Here is a 20,475-nt window from a genome sequence, read left to right as displayed (position 1 = left end):
GGCTCCTGCAGTCCACATGAACCGCACGGCGTGGTTTAATTCCCTTCCGAAAAAAGAAACCCATCTCCGTTCATTATATCCTAGAGTAACCACAGAGAGCCTACACCAAACGCACCACGATGAAAACATCGGCAAGGCAAGGCAATTAAGGCAACTTTATTTATAGAGCACCTTTCATACACCAAGGCAACTCAAAGTGCTTTGCAGAATAAAAACAAGTACAATCAGAGAGCAACAGTACACTTTAAAAAGAGATAGAGAATAAAATGGATACAATTAAAATAGATAAAAAGAAGAATAAACACTAAAGATCAAGGAGCATATAGACCAATTATTTGTTTACTAACATTGAGACTGGACGCACAGGTGATTGTTTCACGCAATCAATTCCCAACCTGTTGTTTTGGGGTGCGCTGGTTTCAGCACACCCCAACCCCCTCTTGTCTGTTGGCTGGTGAGGCGCGTCCTAGCGAGACCTGATAGAATGGGTTTCATTGCACGCATACTGGTTGCACGCACACTGGTTCTTATCAGTGTGACGTCGTCTGTTAAGGGGTCTACACAACAAATACCCCCACCTTTGATACAATAAACAATAAAGGTGACATTTTAAAATGGTGCATCTCAATTTCAGCCCAGGCAAGACCTAGCTGTTCTAATCCATCATTGGGTAGAGTAAGCAATGCTAAATAAATATCTTCTTCTTTTTTTTTGGGGGGGGGGGGCTTTTATGCCTTTATTTGACTGGACAGTAGGCTGACAGGAGAAGGCCGTCGGGATCGGGAGTCGAACCCGCGACACGCTGTCAGGCTGAATTACCAGCCTAAGTCGCGGTGCCCAGACGGTTACGCCATCCGTCCGGGCCAAGCAAATATCTTTTAAGACTTACAGAGCGGCTAGTGTCGGGGCACATTTCAACAACAAGGCAATTCAATGTGATGTAGTTTTCGTGAAACGTTAGATCATTGGTTCTCAAAGTGGGGTCCGAGGACCCCCAGGGGTACTTGAGGGGGTTCCAGGGGGTCCCCAGCTAAATGATGGACAGGGACCAAATGGACCCTTATGGGTCTGTAACTCTGAGAGTGTACAAATGGAACCAAATGGACCCTAACGGGTCCATTTGGTTCCACTTGTACACTCTCAGAGTTACATTAACACTGATTTTACAATATGAATTGGGGTCCCAGAGACATACGTTCCATTAAATGGGGGTCCGTAGCCTAATGCCTAATGTCAAACTGGGGGTCCTTGAAATTAAAATGGTTGAAATCACTGCTAAAGAGCCGTAAAAATATTCTATTATGGGGGTCCCTGGCTTATCTTTTCAAATGGGGGTCCGCGGTCTAATTAGTGTCTATTTGGGGGTCCTTGGCACGAAAAAGTTTGAGAACCACTGCGTTAGATAGTGTAGTTCAGCCACCTCCCATACCCGCACGACGCAGCATACTAAGATGACGAGTGAGAAACTATGGGTACAGGATGAGGCACATGTCCCCAACACCTATGAAATTGGCCAATCCTTTCCCCTCTGCCAGAGCGTTCAAAACACTGCTGTGTAGTGTCAGTAGCAAGGCCAGCTGCAAAAAGGAATATATTATGTAGCTACCTGAGTCTGACTGATCTTGAACAGAATGTAGAGATGCACAGATTATCTACTCTACACCAACACTGCCTCCGTGCCAACTACTTGGCTTCAAATTAACACTTATTAATCCGCGGACCCCCATTTGAAAAGATAAGCCAGGGACCCCCATAAGAGAAGATTCTTACGGCTCTAGCCGTACATTTTTTTATTTCAAGGACCCCCAGTTTGACATGCATTAGCCTACGGACCCCTATTTAATGGCATTTCTATCCCTGGAACCCCAATTTATATAGTAAAATCAATGTTAATTTAACTCTCAGAGTTACAGACCCATAAGGGTCCATTTGGTTCCTATCCATCATTTAGCTGGGGACCCCCTGGAACCCCCTCAAGTACCCCTGGGGGTCCCCGGGCCCCACTTTGAGAACCAATGATCTAGTGCACCACCCCTCACTAAAGCATAGTGGTGTAAAGTAACTAAGTACATGTACTCAAGTACTGTACTTAAGTACAATTTTGAGGTATGTTTTACTTTACTGGAGTATTTCCAATTTTCAATACTTTCACATCTACTCCACTACATCTCAGAGGCAAATATTGTACTTTTACTCCACTACACTTATTTGACAACTTTAGTAACTAGTTACTTTGAAGATTTGGATTATTATTACAAAACATGCATTGACCACTTCAGCCCTATATACATTATTTCGGCCATTATATGCATTTCCCTGCTCAGGGGTCTTCAATGTTTTTCAGGCCAAGGACCCCTTAAGCTGAGCGAGAGATGAAGCAGGGACCCCCACTACATGTTGGATTCACGTCAAAGGTGTGTTTTCACTTAAACCCTCAATGCTTTGTAAACTTGACCTTTGGCTCGGTACTTGGTCTGCTTTTTTCCCCCCTGTACACCAAACCTCTTTGCCGGAAATTGCCACAAGCTAATGTTCTCCACAGAATAGGGATGTGAGGGTTCAAGTGGTTGCTGTAAAAAGTATTTAAAAGAAAATCCCCATCACACAAATATGTGGCGGCGCCCCTGTGGTATTTAGGACCCCCTGTTGAAGACCCCTGCCGTCGTCATACTACTGTCACATAAAAGCAGTGGTGTATAGTAACTAAGTACATTTACTCAAGTCCTGTACTTAAGTACACTTTTGATTTTTTTTTACTTTACTGGAGTGTTTCCAAGTTTCAGTATTTTACTTCAACTCCACTACATCTCAGAGGCAAATATTGTACTTTTACTCCACTACAATTATTTGAAAACTTTACTTACTAGTTACTTTGTAGATATAAATGATTATAAAACATACATTAACCACTTCAGCCCTATACCTAGGCTATTTGAGTATTTCTACATTGCAGTATTGGTACTTTTACTTGAGTAAAACATTTGGGTACTTTTTCCACCATTGATTGGATCCAGTGGAACACATGGTTCTTTTTGGACATACAAGGTTGCCACCCGACAGCAACAACATTCATTATTGCAGTGGTTCTCAAACGTTTTAATTTCAAGCATAATATATATATATATCAAGCATATTGCTGTGTTAACCTAGCCTATCTGAAATTAACACAAAAGTCAGAACAGCTTCAATCAGCGGTACATGCCTCAGGTCTATTATATATCATTAACCTAACTCAGAGAGTGGTAAACAAAAGACTTAATATAACCATTATGCGTAGGTTGGGTCTGTCTTCTTTTGAAAAATCTAATACAAATATTATAAACATTATGCGTGGGTTGATAAAACAACAAATTAACTTTCAAATCAACGCTTGTTAAAACAAAAATAATTACTGCTGTTAAATCAACACATTCTAATAGCAGAGAATCAGCTGCCTATAGACCAGGCAGTTCTATATTGTCTCGGTGTCAAACTCATTAGGAGAGCGTGTAAGATTTCTCTTCACCAGGGGGTCCTCAGAGTTACTATGCAGGGGGTCCGCCATATGCTTGTGTGCAGTGGTGGAAAAAGTACTCACATATTTTACTTAATTCAAAATTTACTTGAGTAAAAGTACAAAAGTATTGGTATCAAAATGTACTTAAAGTAGCAAAAGTAATACTACTCATTATGCAGAATGTCCCATTTTGCAAGTTTTCAAATGTATAATAATCTTTTGAAAATAGCAGATCTACAAGCTCACAATGCGTCGCCATGCAACGCATTGTGAGCTTGTAGATCGGCTATTTTCAAATGGCCGAAATGTATATTGGGCTGAAGTGGTTAATGTGGGCTATGTTTTGTAATAATAATCTAAATGTATTAAGTAACTAAGTAACTAGTAATCTACTAAGTAACTAGTAAACTAGCAAAGTTTTCAAATAATTGTAGTGGAGTCAAGTAAAAGTACAATATTTGCTTCTGAGATGTAGTGGAGTAGAAGTAAAAGTTTTGAAATTTGGAAATACTCCAGTAAAGTAAAAAATACCTCAAAATTTGACTTAAGTACAGTACTTGAGTAAATGTACTTGATTACTTTACACCACTGCTTGTGTGATAGGAACTTAAACTTTATCCACTTGAACCTATTCCTTATTCTGGGAGTAACATTCACCGAACAAAATCTACAAAATCACAAGGTTGCAAGCTTGTAGATCTGCTTTTTTCGGGGAAAGAGGTTCAGCAAAGAAGGAAAAAGAGCAAACCATGAAGAACCAAAGGTGAAGTTTTAAAAAAAAAACAGCAAAAGTAGCAGATCTACAAGCTCAAAACATGTCGCTTCACGCCGCGTTTCGAGCTTGCGGATCTACCACTTTTGCTACTTTTGTGTGGCACTGTAATATGATCAAGTAGGGCATTCATTTACATAAAAACAGGAAAAGTTAGAACATGGACATAAGAGGTTTAACTGCCCGACAGCGACGATATATCCTTGGTTACCGGGTCCACCACTGTGTATTAGGTGTGGATTGGTGAAGCGCTTGCCTAAAGGTGACATCCTTCCCCCAGCCATATGGCTCCAAGGCTGGGCTGCGTTGGCACCGGTCCCCTGCCAGGACACACCGGCACACACCGGAGCGACAGCAGTGACAAGCAGGACACCGCCCTGCGCGTGGCACTGTGGCACACGGACATCTGTGCCAGCCTTCTGTTCTATCTACACACCCAGCCTTACACACACACACACACACACACACACACACACACACACACACACACACACACACACACACACACACACACACACACACACACACACACACACACACACACACACACACACACAGGCTTCTGAGATGTATTCTAGACACTGGTGGAGCGCAGAAATGGAACAACCACCATGTTGGATTAATTCTCCTACTAACATGTTGTGTCATCCTCTGCTGCCGCGTGGTTCTAAAATATTTTCATGCCAAGAGCCGGTGGTGGACAAAGTAAAGTATTCAAAATTTGAAATTACGAAGTACATTTTTCAGAGATTGTCAGAATTAGGCCAAGGACCCCCACTACATATTGTATAAAATTGCACTGTAGATTAAACTTTTTCCCAGATTTCATAGACGGCACTATCATCAGCGATGTGCAAATCAATGTTTGTTTATACATGATAGATAGATAGTCCTTGCGGAAATTCATTTTGTGCCAATTATCAGGATACAAACAAGACCAGGAGACCTGGTTCTGCCAGACCCAGAAGGAACACATTCCTAGTAGGCAGCACACCTACAAACCACTTTATAAGTTAAAAGTATAAATCATTTTAGGCATTTTGTGCGTGTGTAGAATTTTGTGTATAGGGGTATTTCGGTGTTCACTCTCCATTCCGACATCTCACCACTCCGACTAGTGGCTTCCGCGTGCGGTTAGGGTTAGGGTTAGGGTTAGGTATAGGGTTCGTCAACGTCGGAAAGGCGACATGTCGGAAAGGAGAAATGCACCCGGGTATTTCATGTTGGGTATTTGGTTGTAGATTTGTGTAATAGGCTAGACCAGCAAACCTTCCAGTCTGATTACATTCACCTGTCCCTTGTCAGTCAGTGCGCAGAAGAGGCTCTATGCACAGCAGCCATATTGTGAAGACATCCACAGGTGTTACCAATGATATTAATGAAGGCTCTTTTCCATTTAGTGTAGCACAGTGGTTCTCAGATTTTTCAATTTCCACGACCCTCATAACTCCAGAGTTACACACTCCTAAGGGGCCATTTGGAAACCCCTTAAGGAACCATGAGGGTCCCTGGACCCACATTTTAGAGACACTTGGTGTAGCAGAGTGTTTCCAGTGAGCCAACATGCACTCAGACTCTGTTTGACCAGAATGGACCACAGGGGGGAAGGAGGACTATTGCAAGTAAGCACACAAAAAAAAAGAGAAAGCAAAACAGCGAAGACACAAAATAATGTGTTATTGGCAGATACTCCCTAGAACAGGGGTCTTCAACGTTTTCAGGCCAAGGACCCCTTGGCTGAGAGAGAGATGAAGCAGGGACCCCCTCTATATTGTATAAAATTGTGTTTCAGATTCAACTTTTTTTGTTTACTTGGTCTGCTCTTTTTTCCCTCTACATCAATAGCCTCTTTGGCAAAAATAGCCGATATACAAGCTCACAACGCCTCGCATAGTAGATCGGCTATTTTTGGCTAACGTTCTCCTCAGAAAAGGGATGCTAGGGTTCAAGTGGTTAATGTAAAAAAAAAAAATCATATCACACAAAGATTTGGCGGACCCCCTGTAGTAACTCTGAGGACCCCCTAGGGGTCCCGGACCTTGCCCTAGAAAGTAGTCAAGTAGACACTCTGTGAGTGCAGGTTATTGGTAGACACTCCCTAAGCAGGCTGCACGCGGGCTCTTTAAAACCCTCTGGTAGCCCCGCCCCCTTCCCCCCCCACCTGCTGTAATCAGACAGAGAGTCTCCATCATGAGCTGCGTTTTGTTTGGTAAGTAAAAAGAGTGAAATAAACAACTTTTAATGTAACGTTTCACCTCATGGAAGTTCAGCAGAGTTGTTAAGGAGTAAAACTGTTGAGTCATATCTGTGACAGTTGAAAGACTCATTGTGATAAACTGTGTTTATTATTGAGGTGAGTTAAAGTGTGTTTGTTTTGTTTGTGTGTGTGCGTGTGTGTGTGTTTGATACGTATCTCTTTTCCCTCGCTTTTAATAGCACCTAACTTACACGGCTTTGCCTTTTTTCTTATTCCACTCAAAATTATGTCCATGTATTAGTTTATGTACCTAGCCTATATGCAACCTCTACTTATATATATTTCCCTTTCCCTCTCTTTATGTTGCCTTTTAAAGTGTGTCTTCCTTTGTTGCTCTCAATTGTTGTGTGATTTTGTTCTGTTGTTTTTCTTGCATTGATGTCACTGAATTTGCCTGTACAGCACTTTGGTTCAGCTTGTCTGTTTGTAAATGTGCTATATAAATAAACCTTGACTTGATTTTGATATTTGAAATGAATAGACCATTAAGCAGTGGTGGAAAAAGTACTCAAATTCTTTACTTAAGTAAAAGTACCAATACTGCAATATAAAAATACTCTGTTACATGTAAAAGTCCAGAATTAAACATGTACTTGAGTAAAAGTACAAAAGTATTGGCATCAAAATGTACTTAAAGTACCAAAAATAAAAGTACTAAATGTTTGAAAATAGTAGATCTACAAGCTCACAACGCGTCGCGATGCGACGCGTTGTGAGCTTGTAGATCGGCTATTTTCAAATAGCCTATGTATAAAATAAGGTTAAAGTGGAATAATGTATGTTTCATTATATCATAATTTATATTTGAAAAGTAACTAGTAACTAAAGTTTTCAAATAAATGTAGTGGAGTAAAAGTACACATTTTTTGCCTCTGAAATGTTGTGGAGTAGAAGTAAAAGTATTGGAAATTGGAAATACTCAAGTAAAGTACAAATACCTCAAAATTGTACTTAAGAAAATGTACTTAATTACTCTCCACCACTGGTGTTTGAGCAAGTGTTACAACCTGATCAACAGCACATCTAGATTTCTATTCAGGCTATAATCTCTTAATTTATTTCAAGGCATACCATAGTCATATTTCTAGGTGTAACTCTTTTATAATGCGTGCGTGTTTAAATAAAAAAAATGCCACCAGATAGTGAGGACAAACTAAATCATTGAATCAATAATGTGTGTAGGAAAGAGAAACATGCCTATACCATTATACTATTTATTTGTTTGATGAAATTAAAGCAGGAATGGACTTCAAGGACTCAATTTTAAAAATGTTTCTGAGCTGGAAGAAGCATGATTTTACAACCCTTGTCACTTGACATATACATATGCATGTATCTACAGCAGTGGTTCTCAAACTTTTTCATGTCAAGGACCCCCAAATTGACACTTATTAATCCGCGGACACCCATTTGAAAAGATAAGCCAGGGACCCCCCATAAGAGAAGATTCTTACGGCTCTAGCCGTACATTTTTTTATTTCAAGGACCCCCAGTTTGACATGCATTAGGCTACCGACCCCTATTTAATGGCATTTCTATCCCTGGAACCCCAATTTATATCGTAAAATCAATGTTAATTTAACTCTGAGAGTGTACAAATGGAACCAAATGGACCCGTCAGGGTCCATTTGGTTCCATTTGTACACTCTCAGAGTTACAGACCCATAAGGGTCCATTTGGTTCCTATCCATCATTTAGCTGGGGACCCCCTGGAACCCCCTCAAGTACCCCTGGGGGTCCCCGGACCCCACTTTGAGAACCAATGATCTACAGTATACACATCTACTCTATATAACAAGTACTCTTCTCAACCCAGGCATTATCATTTCCTTTCATAAGTGCAGTTCTAATACCGCTATGGCAGTCATTATTACACCATTTACAGTAATACAAAATACTTAATTCATGTAAAATATATTGATCAATCTAAAGTGTGTGCATATTGTACATCCCCCTGTACAATAAAGTAGCTCTGTGGCTGTCCACTATCCAAAAGAAAACTAACTCTACCACGGCCCCATTGACTGTCTGGCAATGTTCATTGAGTGTACCTGGCTCTGCAATACTGTGTATGTTGTGAGCTTGTAGATCTGCTATTTTCAAATAGCTGATGTATATGTTAAAGTGCTCACGTGGCCCATAGTCGCTTCTTTTTGGCTGGTTTTCCTAGACCTGGTTGCTTGTTTCTCTCACAGAATCTGGCAACACTGTATGTGATGTGTCTCTTTGTCACTTCAATTTCTTTCTTTCTTTCTCTCCGACACTCAGGGCTTATGGTGTTCCTCCCAACCTACTCCAACCTACCCTAGGAGCCATACGGTACGAGAGCAGGTGCTACGAATCTCCTCCACGCAAGCCCTGGTCTTCGCTGCAGCCAAATATTGTGCCCCAGCCTGGTGTAGAAAGCCAAAAATGTTGATACTGCCATTAACAACACTCTCCAAATCATCAACGGGTTGCCTGAAGCACACCCCTGTGTTCTACCTGCCAGTCCTAGTGGGAATTGCCTTCTCTACAGAAGTCCCTGGCCACGGTGCTACACCAGAATGCTACAGTATATGTGCAGTACTAAATTATAACATGGTACCAACAAGCATCTGTGTGGTAACCGTCTTCAAGTCTTCCAGTTGAAGACGTCTCAAGGTAGGAACCTTTTTTTCCAGACTCTTTCGTCCCTCTTTTGTCCCTCTTTTCCTCTTTTCTGTCCCTCTTTTCCTCTGCACACACGTCATGCGAAGTCCGGCCATTCAGATTTCAACCACTAGGGGTCTGGCAGTACCAGGTCTCCTGGTTCTAGTTTTTCTCTTGCTGCTGCTGCTGCTTGTGTTTTATGCTGTGTGTTTTATGCTGTGTGTTTTATGCTGTGTGTTTACTAATGTGACTCACGCTGTTGTACTATTGCTGTCATTTTGTGACCCAATGACTGGCCCGACATGTTCAGTGACTGTTACTGGCTCTGGAATTGAATTGCTGATGTGAATCTACTCTACAGTTTGTATGTTGTGTTGAGTCTGCCGTTGAAGGTAGTGAGTTGTAACAGGGAACAGTATGTGTGTGTGTGTGGCTCTTGGTCACTTCAATTATCCTGTGTGTGAGTTTGCTATTTCTTTTTTAAGTTCAAGCTAGAGGTTTTGGACTTCCAAATGTTCATGTGGCATATACAGAAGACCTGTGTGGATCTACTGTCTGTCTGCTGTGTTGTGGTTGTGATCTGTGACAGGCTGGCTAATGTTGGTTCATGACTGGCTTGGTGGTCTGTCTCTCTGTGTGTCTCTCTCTCTTTCTCTCTCTCTCTGTCTCTCTGTGTCTCTCTCTCCCTCTCTCTCTCTCTCTCTCTCTCTCTCTCACACACACACACACACACACACACACACACACACACACACACACACACACACACACACACACACACACACACACACACACACACACACACACACACACACACACACACACACACACACACACACACACACACGCACTCAAACTAATGTGGTACATGTAACTCTTCAGACCTGCATGCTGTTGCCATAGAGCTCTATATAAAAACGGTTACTGTATGTTTCCCAAGGGTACGCCAGTGACGTACGGAGCCTACAGACTGTGTTGTTGGTGTGTCTGCGGTTAGCGTTCGGGTCTATGTCTTTACGTATTGACGGTGACTCACGAGGAAATCCTTGGCTATGTTTGTGTCTATATGTTGCGTCCAGTACAGTATAGACGAATCCACAGAGATGCTCCCCTGGCGCAACCATAACTGCGGTGTCAGAATGCACACCACAGGAGGAGTCTGACACCGCAGCGTTTTTTGGATTCGTATAACCTTTCATGTGGTTAATAAGCGTTTAAGATGTTTTGTTGTTGTTTTGATTGTTTGTTTGTAGACAATTCCATCTTCTGAAAATGCAGTATTTCTTTTTGTAACACAAGACACATGCAGTATGAGGTGAAACTTTTGTATATGCAAGGCTTATTTGCACGTTTGCAGTTCAAGGAGTAAGAAGAGAATTGGAAGTAAAAGAATGGAAAATACAAAGAGCACAAAAAGCCTGAAAATAGCAGCATTTTAAAAATCATTATCATGTAATTTAAAGAGGTGTTAAATCACATGTAATGCATTCAATAAAGTGCATGTCAGTATCATGTCAATCTGAGTTCCCAGAAGTTCTCGTACAAAAAAACGGGAGGGGCGAGAAACGGTACCATGTAGCTTCGAAGTCCTAAAGGAAGACCGAAAACATAAAATATATGCATCAGTATAGTGCAAATCAGTTAAGCACAGGCGACAGGCTTAAGGTTCTGCTCAGCAGCCTGACAGTTGCTAAATAAAAACTCTGCCACAGTCTCTTGTTATTGCTTTTCTACAGTAACTCATATATTTCCAGTGAATACGGAGTTTTCTCATTTTCTAGTGCCAACAACTGCCCTTCAGAATGTTAAACCGTATTCTCTCAGGTTTTTACTTGTGACATACTGTATCTTAGTGGGAAAGATTTGCATATTTACGTACCATTATTTGTCATAAATGTAAGGTGTTGTAAAGTAACAATGTCATTTTGGGGTACCGTGGATGAAAAAGTTATTTACAGGGGTGCCTTGAGCCAAAAAGGAAGTTTGAGAAACACTGAACAGAATATGCAGAGATGTCAAATCCAAGACAAAACTAATTCCTGTAGATTAATATTACTTGATGATTCTGAGTGTTATTTGTATTTATCCATGATTGATTATTGTATTATGTAATTAATTGCATCTTGCAGCAGCTGTAGACTAAAATGTATAGTTTTTTTTTATGTTTCTGTGAGTGAATAGTTTATTAAAGTCCACAACCGTCAGATTTCTCTTGATTTTTAGCGGTGCCAACCGCTCTATACGTGGCTTTGACTCGGTGTCTGTGTGTCTGTCTGTGTGTCCGTGTGTCCGTGTGTATGAGCCTGGGATGAGCACGGCAAAGAAGCAACACATACAAACACACACACACACACACACACACACACACACACACACACACACACACACACACACACACACACACACACACACGGACTTGGAGATTGCCTATGCCATCTCTCCTCTCATTTGCCACACGTGCCACCGGTTATCAAAGAGGGGTCCAGGGACCCCCAGAGTCTGTGTGTCTGTCTGTGTGTCCGTGTGTCCGTGTGTATGAGCCTGGGATGAGCACGGCAAAGAAGCAACACATGCAAACACACACACACACACACACACACACACACACACACACACACACACACACACACACACACACACACACACACACACACACACACACACACACACACAGACTTGGAGATTGCCTATGCCATCTCTCCTCTCATTTGCCACACGTGCCACCGGTTATCAAAGAGGGGTCCAGGGACCCCCAGAGACGTCCGCCCGTATGAGCACGGGATGAGCACGGGATGAGCACGGGATTTTAAACAGCTATAACTCCAGTTTGCAGCATGCCACCAAGTCCAAATTTGGTATGTGGACTTAGACCACCAATACTGGCCGAGCATGAATTGCTCAGGCCCCGCCCCCTCTGTCTTCCCATTGGCTGGCCTTTAAACAGCCATAACTCAAGTTCGCAGCATGCTACGGAGTACAAATTTTGGACATGGACTAAAACCACCAATAGGGACAAACTGTCATTACTTAAGCCCCGCCCCCTCTGTATGCCCATTGGCTGGGCTTTAAACAGCCATTATTCCAGTTTGCAGCATGCTACCAAGTACAAATTTGGTAAGTGGACTCAGACCACCAATAGGGACGAACTGAAATGAGTTAAGCCCCGCCCCAAAGGCACCGCTTCCTTCACACAGGGTGTGATTTTTTTTTTATGGTTAATACAATTAAAACATTTTTATTTAGCCTAGCGATTACAGGTGCTCAATGCACTTATTATGATTAGCAAGCCTGCTGTGTGCATACCTGGGGCTATTTTTAAAAGCTACTGCCCCACAAAAAAAAAAAAAATAGGACACTTACGTAGGATTACTTACATACAGTAGCATTAGTTACTTTGCCCATGCAAATGCACAGCATATACATAGTGATTGAATACTGTATTGTACACAGTGAAATAAGCTTACAGTAAATTCTTCAGAGTTAATAAACTCTTGATTTATTGTGTATATCGCTGTCGATTGATGCAAGGGTGCAGTCTAGCCAACACTAGCCTCGATCTCCAGGCTTTTATTTTCCTTTACGTTTTGCTCAAAAACAAGAGCCTGGACCAAGCTGTTCACATTCCTGGCATAGGAAGTGGGAGTCGACCTCTCATTTCCCCAACCAACCAGAGTGCAGTGGGCGTCGCTCCAAATGTTGTGACGTCAGGGCTCTCAATGCTGCACATTGGGGGTAGGGGGCGGGCGCACAGATCGGTGAACCAATGGGAGCCCGCGGATGTTTCCTCCGGAGATTTTGAATCCGCCCCTCTAGACCAGATATTAGACGGGTTAGCGCAGGCTAAGCCAACACCAACTCGGGACTCCTGAATCACTGCTCCTCCTCACTCTCCTATCTAACATCAGGAGGGTCTTGAGCTCTTCAGTGTTGTTAGCTAAGCTGTTGCGCGTCAGTGCTTCTACATAGGTGGTGCGCTTCTTGCCCAGTGGTGGAAAGTAACTACTGTAAGTGTCTCCAATTTTCAGTACTTTTACGTACATAACCACTTCATACCTATATACATTTCAGCCATTTCAAAATAGACGATCTACAAGGTCACAATGCGTCGCATCGCGAAGCATTGTGCGCTTGTAGATCGGCTATTATACTGTGTAATTTACACATTCTATTGTAAATGCAACCCTCATTGATTAATCCTGTCATTCAGTGTGATTGACAGGAGAGATGATCAGAGGAGCAGAGTTTGTACCATTACGGTTCCTACATGGACAGAAGAATGGGTAGAGTCTCTCAGTGAAGGTGCAGCCAGTGAAAGAGTAGAGATTAACTCTGGTCTCCACATCATAAAAGGAGATCAGACCCTCCTCATAATCCACAAACACTCCCACTTTCTGGACCTCCTCTCTTACAGGGATGAGGACATCAGGGCCAGGCTGAACAACAGACCTATTAGCCTTGTACTCATTTCCATTCGTCAACTCTAAAGTCCAGTAACCATTGTTGGGGTATCCCTTCCTGTTGATGGACTCTCTGGCCACTCCTATTAGCCAGTCAGTCTTCCCTCCAACCTGAACCTCATAGTAAAACCTTCCTGAGGAGAAACTTTGTTTTCCTAAGACATAGGGCATTCTAGAGAATCTCTCTATGTTGTCTGGGAGATTCTTCTCTATGTTTCCATGACTCACTTGTTTTCCATCCTCAGACAGGATGAGGATGCAGGGTTCTGTATCAGGGTCCAGAGTTACATCCACCTCATATTGCTGTATCCTCCTCATCTCAGCATCACACAGCTTGTTCTCCATCTCTTGTCTCAAGTTACGATCCAGGAATGGTCAGCTTTGACTTCAACTCGGTGCTCCAATGGTTTCAATGGGAGGATATAAAGTCAGCTTCTCTTTCACTAAAGTCCTCACACTGTGTGGAATCAGCCTTTAAATCCAGCTTCTCAAATCTCGACTAATCAAATATGACGTAATTTTCCCAAAAATGGAGTTCCATGTGACTCCAGACCGGCCTCAACGTACTGTGATTGGACACATCAGGTAACCATGGCAACATGAGGCGACCATAGCTGAATCGTTAGAGAGGCTGCCTGGGAAGGCAGGTTCGAAAGGTCCCATGTTCGATTCCAGGCCTCAGCAATGTGTCAAAGCGTCAAACTGAGCAAGACACTTAAACCCCTAACTGCTCCCCGAGCCGCTACAACCAACAGCTGCTCACTGCTACTGCTCTCAAAAGGTAACTACTAACTAGTTAAGTTACTTTACTTCAAAATAATAATAATAAAAAAACAGCCACCCTAAAAGTACTCAGTACTTTACAGCCTTCCTAGAAATGTAAAAGTGAAATATTTGTCTTGTAAATGGTAAAATGGTAAATGGTGCATTTATATAGCGCTTTTATCCAAAGCGCTTTACATTGATTGTGCCATTCACCCATTCACACACACATTCATACACCAATGTTGGAGGAAACCATGCAAGGCACCAACCTGCTCATCGGGAGCAATTAGGGGTTCAGCGTCTTGCTCAAGGACACTTTGACACTAACATCTAGGGGAGCGCCCCAGCCCGGGATCAAACTGGAGTGGGCACCTTGCGGGTTCCCAGAGTTCACTGTACCCGGCCACTCTACCCCTGAGCCACTGTCGCCCCAAGTACATTTACTCCGTTACTGTCCACCTCTGCATACCGTACATCTTTCATCAATGAATGGATATATATGTACCGACGTACTGTATAATATTATACTCCTCCATGAGTTGTTATTTTCCTGCACCAACAATAATAATAATAATAATAATACATCAGACTTATATAGCGCTTTTCTAGTACCCAAAGTCGCTTTACAAAACAGCTTAAAAACAATTTTATTAGGAGAAAAGAAAACAAAAGAAAACATTAAAAGGCTAAAACAAAAGGCTAAGACTTGTCTTAGAGGACGAAAGTGAGGTGAGGTTAGGTCTGGGCAGGGAAAGCGAGTCTAAAGAGGTGGGTTTACTGATTGAACTTGAAGCATGAAACGGAAATGTTTTTTTGAAGTGTCACAAAATAAATAACAATGTCACAAAATAAAACACTTTGTACATTGATTGTTCTTGCTGAATGAACCGCTTTGGCCAGTTTATCTGCAGTCGGAAATGGATTGAAAGCAAAAATAAAAATAAAATAAAAGATAAAAAGCAGCGTTTTCCCGTTGAAGGCCCTCCAGACTAGGGCTTTCCATTTCATTGTAGCTCCACTTCAAAAAAACATTTCTGTTTCATCCCATGTTGATAGTTCTTACACCTCGTCGTCCGTAGCAAGAGTGAACGAACCGACCCCCGCTGGAAAATCTGTATCTGTATTCCGCACGAATAAAATAATTTACCCACGGGGCAGATCTCGAGGGAGAGGCCTCTCACTTTGCGTCTGCACCACATTAGTCAGAGGTCGCATTGTTAAGGAAGGAATATTATTGGAAATGCAATTTGCTTTGAGCTAACAAATGAAATGCTTGACATTCAACCGAGGCTGTTTGTGTCCCCGTGTTTGTCCGCGCACTGCCTCTCATTGTGTGTGTGTGTGTGGGGGGGGGGGTAAAATAGAATTTCCTTGTTGAATTACTGATTGAACTTGAAGCATGATGAGGTTTCATATGGTCTGGGGCCTGGTATGGAAATTGCATCTTATTTGTGTATAATGAAAGTACGATTCGGTTGCGCCGACTGACTTTAACAAGTGTGTTTGTGTAGCGGGTTTGCTAAATAAAGCATTAATGTGAAATGGATCCTGCAGGTCCTACCACAGAATTCATGTTTGATATTGTCACCGTCGGGGTGAGAAACCTTTTATGTTCCAAACCATACTGGCGGCCCGGGGGGCCACACGCGGCCCACACCTTCACTTTAATTAAAACACCTTCACTGCAGGTTAATATCGGATTACTGATACATTATTGATTTCGGCTGTTACAATTCCAAACACGACCCGCTTTAATTACTTCAGTCTATATTAGTAGCTTAATGACTAGTATTACAATTCTATTGTCTTTTTCATATCTCATGTAGGACCTATTTGTATTCAAGTTCATAAAGTTAACATAAGTGTAACTATAAATGCATTTGAAATTAAATAAAAATGTTACCTTTCAGGATTCCAATTAAAAAATAGCAAACAAAATCTGGATCTAATTCAAAAAGAGCAAAAATAGTTCAAAAACGCGTCACACTGAGCTTGTAGATCGGCTGTTTTTCCTACTTTTGTGTGACAGAATGGCGAAAAAACTTAAACTATGGAGAGACAGCATATACAATGTGGCCCTCTGGAGTGAGTGTGGAAATAATTAGTGGCCCTCTCCATCATCAAAGTTGCCCACCCCTGTTCCAAACCGTTTCTTTTTCAGGAATTTGGGGTCAAAAAGAACCATGTGTTCCAAATGGATTCAATATAGTTCTTATTTAGTCACAACAAGCTTTTGTTAAAAATCCTCTAAAGTCGGCCAGGACACAAAATGTGAGCCAGAGGATACCTTTCATCGGTTAAATATTCATAAAACCCACAGATACACGTAACCACATCACTTTTCACTTTAAAAGCCTTTTTTATTTTATTCTTTTATAACATTGTGAAAGTAGCACATCTTCAAGGTCACACCGAGCTTCTAGATTGGCTATTATCGCTACTTTTTTTGTGACACTCTTGTATGATAGGTCATTAATTTACGAGGTGGAACAAAACACAAATTAAATTTGGAGATACAAGCCCAACAGCAACCGTGATATAAACAATGCTTCTGTAGCTCATTAGACGACAACTCGAGATTCAATATTTTTTTACATCTTATGTACGAGTACACAAGGCCGAGGCTGAGCTTAATTTGGCTTTGGTTAAACATTGTTAGTAGTAAAAATAACAAGAATGAATTATGGTTAGCAGAGGATAATAAAGAAATTATTGTGCATTAGTGCTTGAAGGTGCTATGTGCTAGAGTCTTACATTTTAATTAGTTGTATATCTTATATGTACTGCATGTCAGGGGTGTCCACACTCTTTTTTTCCCCCAAAGTATTCTATATTTGAAAATGTGAAAATATACTGTAACTTTGGATGCATCGTGTTATACCAATTTTATTTTATTTGGTAGTGTAGCCAAATGTAAGCCACTCATCTGTTATGAACAAAACAACAAAAACTATTCAGCCTTTTTTTTCACATGAATGCACTGCATTGCAATTATATTTAATATAAACAAAAAGCTAAAATCGTGTTCAAATGTGTTGTCAAATCGCTGCCGTCGGCCAAAAACCTCTTATCTCCATGTTTTTACTTTTTGTGTTTTTTTTTCTCCGTAAATTAAGGCCCCTACTTGATTACACTACACAGCGTCACTTAACCCATTGAGACCTGAAGCCGATTCTACATGTCTCCTAAATCTCAACAGTTTTCTGAAAAACGTATGTTTCTATATCAGTGGTGCTCAATCTTTTTCATGTCAAGGACCCCCAAAATTATATGTATTTGGCTGCGGACCCCCATCAAGATCAAAAATAGCAGATCTACAAGCTCAGTTTTCGGACGTATGAGTTTTCCACCCCGACAGAGACAAAATGTAACCATGTGAGAAAACACACCAATGTATGAATTATGACTATATATACGGGCAGGAAAATAAATAATACATTTTAGGATGGAAGCCGCCGCAGGCCATGAGGGCAGGAATTTCACGGCGGCCACGGCCCTCGTTTGCCCCTCTGATTGGCCGTGTGCCCCTCGAAAAGATTACATGCCCTACGGCCACAGTGGCCTTGCTGCCTGTTATGTGCTTGCACAGTTAAAACACCTCAGTTTAGCTCATATTATTGGGTCACTAATGGTTGTTTGTTCTTTCAGTGTCTACTCTGTATTGCTGCTGTGGTCTGTGGCTGTCACTCATCGGTGATTGAGCTGGCTGCTCCGCCCCTGTCCCAGCTGTCCTTCATGAGGAATTAGGGTCCAGGATATAAAAGGAGCTGTGGCCAGCTCTCATGATCTTCCCCCAGCACCCCAGCAGAGCACAACTGTTATTTTGTTCCCCTGATTTTGTATGTTCTTTCTTTCAGTTTCGATGGGCTGGCCGTGAGTATTGTTTGGTATGAGTTTTCGTTATTGATTAGTTTAGTTTGTTATTTTGTTTTGGTAGTTTACGGGAGTCTGGTGAGACGACGAGCACATAGTGTTTGGCTCACCAGACTCCCCACTTTTTGAGTTTGGCCAGCCCATCACTTTACTTTGTTAGGAATTTAGTTAGGTTTTGTTTCCAGTCATGAGGCTTATCCAACACTGTGTTTCTTGGTGCATGAATTACTTCACATTTGCTGTTGGTACAATAAACTTCCACCAAAGTGTGATAAAAACCTGACTGTTTCCTTGTATTATGTTGTGGTCCCTTGTGCAAACGAGCCAAGGTTAAAGGGGCCGTAACATAATTGGGGGCTCGTGCAAAATTTTGAATGTTAGTAGGGTAAAGTAGGGAGGTTATCTGAAGGTGTGTTTTTTTGTGTGGTGGAACCGTAAATTGAAGTGTCTAGGTCATTTTTTTTTCTGAGTTGAGGTTGTTGAGGTAATTTGGTAACCATGGACTTTAAAATTGAGGACTTTGTGAGTGAACCTAGCATGGAAGTGTTTAATCGGTGTACCAAAGCGCAGTTAGGAGTAATTGCCGATCATTATAAAATCACTGTTAACCTATTAGAGAAAAAACAAGTGCTCAAACAAAAGGTGTGGGTGGGGTTAAGTGATAAGGGGGTGCTCCCTGGTCCTACTCACAGTCCTGAATTTCCTAAACCTGTGGTTGAACAGCCTGGGGAGAATTTGGTTCGGTTGAAGGAAATAGAACTTGAAATGAAGCGCATTGAGTTGGAAGGGATAAAAGTGAGTGCGGCTGTTGAGAGAACCCGGATTGAGGAGGAGTGCAAGAAAGCCATCCGGTTGCGTGAGTTGGACCTCGGTCAGGCTCCTCCTCAATCTAGGTTTGATGTGGGCAGAAACATTCGCATGGTTCCACCGTTCTTTGAGAAAGATGTTGACAAATACTTTACAATGTTTGAACGGGTTGCAACATCGTTAAAATGGCCTAAAGATCAGTGGACAATACTATTGCAATGTGTGTTGGTTGGGAAAGCCCAGGAGGCATACTCATCACTATCACTAGAGGATAGTCTTAAGTATGACATCGTAAAAGAGGCTATTCTGCGCACATATGAATTAGTCCCTGAGGCTTACCGGCAAAAATTTAGAGGTTTTAGGAAGGATGATAACCAAACATATGTTGAGTTCGCTCGGGAAAAAGAGTCGCTGTTTGATCGCTGGTGTACATCAAAGGGTGTTAAGGATGTCACTCAGATGAGATCATTGATACTCATGGAGGAATTTAAGAACTGTCTTCCCGAGCGAATTACAACACATCTTAATGAGCAGAAGGTTTCTGACTTATCTAGTGCAGCTGTGCTGGTAGAGGAATATGTGCTCACTCATAGGGCTGTTGGGGAACAGCGGTACTCTGGTGGCAGACAGGGGGAACGCAGTTATACCAAAGAAAGTCTAAACCCTAAAGGTCCGGCCTCCAGGTTTTCTACCTCAATGCCAGTAGAAGAAGGCAGTATTCGACGGCATATTGATACTGTGCAACAGCAGAGTAAGGTTGAAACGGATAGGAGTGATAATGAGGGTCCTACCTGTTTCTACTGTAAAAAGAAGGGGCATATTGTGAAGACTTGCCCTTTAGTTAAGGAGAAGGAAGCGGCTAAAGCAGTAGTATTGTTGGGTAAGCAGCAAGTACCAGGAGCTTCTGGGTTGCTCGAAGAGGGTCATGGGGTGTTTGCTCCGTTTATTATGAAGGGGTTTGTATCTGTGGGGGATGGGCAGAAGATTCCCGTGAATATTTTAAGAGACACTGGTGCTAGCCAGTCTCTTATTCTAGAAAGTGTTTTACCGTTTTCAGAGAGGACGTGCACTGAGGTCAATGTACCACTACTAGGTATAGGGATGACAAATTTTGGGGTACCTGTGCATAAGGTTCACTTGGAGTCCGAATTAGTTTCCGGCCAGGTGGAGATGGGCACACGCCCCGAGCTCCCAATACATGGAGTAGCAGTCATTTTAGGTAACGATATAGCTGGCGGAAGGTTGTTGGTGACTCCTGAGGTGGTACCAGTGCCTATGGCACAGCGAGCAAATGATGTTGGCACCACATTCCCAAGAGTTTTTGTCTCCTGTGCGATCACTCGTTCGCTAGCTAAGCTGGAAAGCCAATGTGATGAGATTGACCTGAGCGAGAGTTTTTTAGCAGAGTGGGATGAGG

The sequence above is a fragment of the Gymnoscopelus microlampas genome (assembly GCF_963454915.1).
Source record: "Gymnoscopelus microlampas genome assembly, chromosome: 6".
Lineage (NCBI taxonomy): Eukaryota > Metazoa > Chordata > Actinopteri > Myctophiformes > Myctophidae > Gymnoscopelus > Gymnoscopelus microlampas.
This window is presented reverse-complemented; position numbering follows the sequence as displayed.